The sequence below is a fragment of the Marmota marmota genome, unplaced genomic scaffold (genome assembly GCF_001458135.2).
Source record: "Marmota marmota marmota unplaced genomic scaffold, marMar, whole genome shotgun sequence".
Taxonomy (NCBI): Eukaryota; Metazoa; Chordata; class Mammalia; order Rodentia; family Sciuridae; genus Marmota; species Marmota marmota.
Window position 1 is genome coordinate 775,543 of NW_025999942.1, and position 5,722 is coordinate 781,264.

Consider the following 5,722-nt stretch of genomic DNA (forward strand, 5'->3'; position numbering starts at 1 on the left):
TCTCTACCTCTTGCTTTCAGGGACAAGCCCCACCATACCCAGAAATTCTTCTCAGTCCTGGGAAGTACCCCCAGGTTTCTCAAAGACATCTTCCTAGTGACCACCAAACTGAGCAGTTTCCTTGTCCTGGCTCTACCTCTTAAGGGTTCCTCCTTTCCAGAGGGCAGAACCCCAGGTGACATGGATGGCATTGGCCATGAAATTGCACACCAATACTAGGTCCCCAAAGTGAAGACTACCATATGCGAGGGGCCTTCATGCGTGAAGCTGGCACCAGTCACTTTCTCAAGTAGCTAGTTTCTTTTTCTTTTTTCATTGCAGATCTCTATCATCTGCTATATCTAAACTCGTGAGATTGAGAGATTTCTGAAATAAAGGATTTATGGAGCCATTACAGATGCTGGCCAGAAAGAAAAAAAAAAAAAAAACATTCTTGGGACAAGTTCTTACTTAGGTCCCCAGCATCAGAGATAGGTAGCAGTTGGAAAAATGTCTACTGGACCAGAGCTAAGAACATTCTTTGTAATGAAAATCTGGGGAAGGGCTTTGGAATAAGATGAGCATCTATAAGGAGAAGTACTTTTTGCTTCTGGGTTGGTTGGGGTTGCAAGCAGGATGCAGCGGCATCTAAGGCATTTGTGATGGAATCTGAGTTGCTTTAACATATTCAGGACTATGAAGCAATCTTTTTTTCTGCCTGGAGTTGGTTAATTTCTCCCACCTTTCCTCCTCTTCCAGCCCTTTGTAATTAAATTGAGGACATCTCAGAATTTTTCTCTTATCACACCTTAAGTCTCAAATATAAGTCTGTGGGGATGGGGCCATGGAAAACTGTATGGCAGTCTCCGATTCTCATTGGTTTCAGTTACTGGAAACCAACTCTGGTCTGAACATATTAAATGGAAAATTCCATAACTCCAAAATTCATATGTTTGAAATTGCATGTCATTCTGAGTGGCATGATGAAATCTCACACTATCCCTTTCTGTCTAGGGCAGAACTCCTTTGTCCAGCATCTCCCTACCTAGCCATTAGTCACCTTGTAGCCATCTTGGTAATCACGTCAATTGTCATGCTACTACAGTGCTTATGTCCAAGAAGTCCTATTTTCTTTTATCCCACAGCACAAAAGTAGTGATGCTTTTATTTATTACAATATATTGTCATCACTGTTCTATTTTATTATTAGTGTTAATCTCTTACTGTGCCTAATTTATTAACTAAATTTTCGTAGATTTGTATGTGGGATCTGATTCCATCTATAGGTAGTCTCGGAATTGAATTGAAGCAGAGGACACCATTTGTTTGGTGTAGGGGGAATAACTCATACACATCTGAGGAGTTATAAACACCAGTGGAATTTCAGGGTTTTATAATACTCTATTTCCAACTTTTTGAGGGAATATCTGCTTTGCACAGGTTGAACCATTTTTGCATTTCTGCTAGCAATGTCTGAGAGTGCCAATTTCTCTACTTCCTGACCAACACTATTTTCTATTATTTTTTCCATCCTAGTGGGAGCAAAGTGGTATCTTGTGGGTTTGATTTGTATTTCACTAAAGACTAGTGGTAAAAATGAACATCTTTTCATGGGATCATCAGCTTTTCTTTGGAGAAATAACTTTTTAAGCCATTTGTAAATTGGGTTGTCTTTTTGTTCTTGGGTTATAAGAGTTTGTATATATTCTGGATACTAGAAAAATATATGAATGTATATGATTTGCAAATATTTGCTATCATCTTTGTGTTGTCACATGATGATTTTGCTTAGCCCCGCCCCTTGCATGAAGGCATTATTAACAGTCCTGAATGTTCTTTCACTCCATATTTCCATAAGAAAAGATGACAATAATAAACATCAAAATAGGAATTCAGTAAAACAATGGGGTAAGATGTAGGGAGGATAAAGGGAGAGAATTTTCTTAAATGTCTGAAGTTAATGGTCTATGAGAAAAAAAGAATTCAAAATATGGAAATTATTTTTCTGGAAATCAGTGTATCCATTACAGAAAAAAAAGATGGAAGATGAAAGAGGATGGAAAATTTAAAGCAAAAAGAAAGATATTTTTCCAAAAAAATTATTATGCAAATTTGATATTCATATACAGTTTAAGCAATCATGAGACAAAATTACAAGAAATTTAAATTAGCATATTTTTTTAGGTTTGAGGTCCCTTTTGGTAACACATATACTTGCACTTAAAAGAACTTTTAGTAAACCAAATGTGAATTCTCAATATGCTTGTATTTATGAAAAAAAAAAAGAAAGGAAAAATATGAATGAACCTAGTGAAAGCCATTCTCCCTAAACAGACTGCTGATGGGGGTACAGATAGCAAGCACTTTCTAATCTTGCTGAAAATTGAAGAAAAACAAAGTAGAGCTTGCAGCTTTTAGAACTGCCAGCCGAATGAAATCTGATTACCTCCATATGATGTGTACCAACTTCAGTTAGCAAAGTTATGACTACAGTTCTTTAGCTATACAATTTTCAACTTGCTCTAGTAAAGATAGATGTAGAGGACTGTTTTTAAATCATCAATTATATTTTATTCATATATATACCAACACACTGAAAGGCAAATGCTGAAAATGCAACTTTTAAAGTCTAGAGAATTCAACTTCTTAGAAGAGAAGTAGAAACACACTTTCATATGTGTTTAAATATATTTTGATAGATGACATTTAGTTTTGATTGTAATAGATTATTATTGCCACTACCTGTGTGTTATGAGTATTATAGTTTCTCAGAAGAGACTAGTAAAATAGTTTAGACTGTCTGTTAAGGACAGTGAGGAAATTTCTTTTTATTTCCTCTGCAGGGAACAAAACCATCTTAATATCTCCCAGGAGCAAGTCCCATAGAGAAGTTCATAAGTAATTGTCAACTTATTTTGAAAAATTTCAGTGCAAAATACTAAGTACACAAAGAAAAAGAAAAATAAGTTAGGGGAAGAGGCAGAGCCATGTAAGGCAACTCTGAGTACTAGAGACATTTACCATATGATGTAGCAATGAAATAGGTCAGCTTTCCTTAACTTTTAAGGAATAAAAGACGTAACAATTTAAAAAAAGAGGATGAATTTGCTTAAGTTCCACAGTTCACCAACTATGAAGTAGACTTTGGGGTGAAAAAAAAAAAAACACAACAGCACTACCAGGTTACCCAATCAATTCCAATATGAAATGCTCAATCATTTTTTTCTTTAAAATTTTTTTTTTAGTTGTAGATGAACACAATATCGTTATTTATTTTTATGTGGTGCTGAGGGTTGAACCTAGTGCCTCACACGTGCTAGGCAAGCCCTCTACCACTGAGCTACAGCCCGGCCCCATCATTTTTTTCTTCATAAGCAAACTCTTGACAAATTGTGGGTGTTTTGGAGAAAGGGATAAATGGAGAGTGGATGGAGGGTGTGGTTATAGGTACTGCCTATACTAAGTACTGCCTGTACTAAATACAAATCTTCTGCATCATTTGTTTTTAAATAAAACATTTAAAATAACACATAATAATAGAATAACACATAAATCAATGTAAGCTGTCATGGAAAAATGGTATCTAACCATGTGGAGATTGATGCTCAGCTCAGACAATCATAGGCTTCCTTCAGTGGACCCCAGAGCTACTAGCAGTATGGTGGGCAGGCTTTGGGGTTAGGTAGGTAAGTTCAGGCAAATTGACATTCTATCCATATGGATGGGGAAAGTCAGCCTAGTAGTAAAATGAAAATAGTAATTATGTCTTCTTTATGGGGTAGCTGTAAAGATTTAATGAAATTGTGCATGTGAAACTCTTGGCACAATGCCTGGAACACAGTAAGCTCTCAATAAATGAGAGCTAATAGTATCTTCTAAGAAAGTGACACATCTGAAAAATGAAGTCTCCCCTTGGCTTCTCCTGGCCTAATTTTAAGTCCCAGTCCTCTGGTGGTTTTTCTGGTCTCTCCCTCACACTAACCCCTTACATGGGCCTTAAACATCACTGCTCATAGATTTTATCATACTCATGTTTGCTTATTCAATTCTTTGTCCAATTTATTTGTTTTACCCCAGATACCTTTGGCTTGTTTGAGGGAATGGCAATAATATCTGACACTTTGGTGACTCCCTAGTACCCAACACAAAGCAAAGTACATTGACAGTGCTTTGCATGTGTTGGATTAATAATACATCGACACTGAAATTTTGTTAACTTATTAGTTTAAGTTAGTAAATAGTATATTTAAATTCATAATTTTATGTAGCTAAAAAATAAACAAATGACCTGCAAGAAATAAAGTGCAGTACTTGGAGAAAGATTTAGAGAAAAGAATAAGGTGTTAGGGAGGGAGGGGGAACGTGGAGTAGAATTTATTCTTTATTTGACTTTGTTGGGGTGAACAGTGACTAACGTTTGAGGCTTCCCATTAAGTGTCCAATGGTTGTTTAAACCAGAGCATCTTTGCTATGAATAAAACTGCTTTGTATTCTGTGGTTGTAGACTTGGAAGGGACCTTAATTTTCATCTCACCTCCTCTGCTCCACTTCGTAGACTGAGAACAGCAACACTTGAGAATTCTTTACTGGTAGGGCTGGGTCTAAAATTCAAGATCCTCTGACTACCCTACCTTGTAGGAAGGGGAACTAGTTCCTTTAAAAATAAGCGCGGTTGCTTTAATAGCGTCAGCACCTGTTCTTCCAGCTTCCGAGAAAGACAGAAGCTATTAATTTCTCTTTCATCAAAGCCGAATTTCTGGTGTGTCTGAGCTTCGTTTTCGCCCAGGCTGCAGCTGTCTAAACCACTGAGACCGAATGCTGGACGGAGGCACCTTTCTGCTGAAATCTGTTCAATCGCCACACCCAGATACAGAAAAAAATAAAATAAAGTGACACAACTCATTCAGTCGGGAGCCAAATTTGGGATGTCTCTTAGTTCGTCCACGCTCCTTGTGGTGGAAACCAACACAGCCCAGGAGGGACAACGCTGCCATGAACAACCGAGTGTTTCCTTCGGTGGGCCAGGATATCAGCGACTGGAAGGTGAGAAGCACAGGTCATCTGAATGGCGATTTCATCATCTGCAAAACTGAAAGAGATTATAATCCTTTGGGAAGTTTTGAGAACCAAATATCTTCACTAAGCACGTTTGGGTTGCTTCTGTTATCACCACTGTTGTTATTGTGCTAGCAGGGCTTGGATTGCTTAAATTGTTTTCTCCCGCGCCTATTCCAGCCAGCCTCTGCCTGCCCATGGCCACACCTTTCGGTGTCCGAAAGTGAAGGGCTGCTGGGCGCCTCTGGACGTCCAGGGGAGGAGGGAAGCCCGCGCAGCACGCATGCGCGCCAGGGAGTCCCTGGCCTCTCATAAGAGCACAGCGCAGCGCCGCACCAAGTCGAGTCGGAGCTGGCCTGGCGCCGAGCGCAGAGGGTGTGCAGACGTCCGCGGAGCTCGGCTTCTCCCTTAGCCTCGAGGACTGAAACTTCCGTGGGAGGCTCCTATCGGCGCTCACCTCCTGAGGGCGCACCAGCGAGGGGGAGAGGGAAAGCCGGACGGAGGCTGCCTGGCGTCTGGGGAATCGCGCTACAATCGAGGAGCCAGGACCAGCAGTTCGCTTGGACCCGCGCCCAGCAGCAGCAGCCGCGGCGGCCGCCAGCCGGGCAGACCCTCGGGGCTGTAGCGGGAGGTACGCCGGGCCCTCTCCGGTGTCCTGGACGCTCCCGGGGCGGCATGCGTTGGGAGG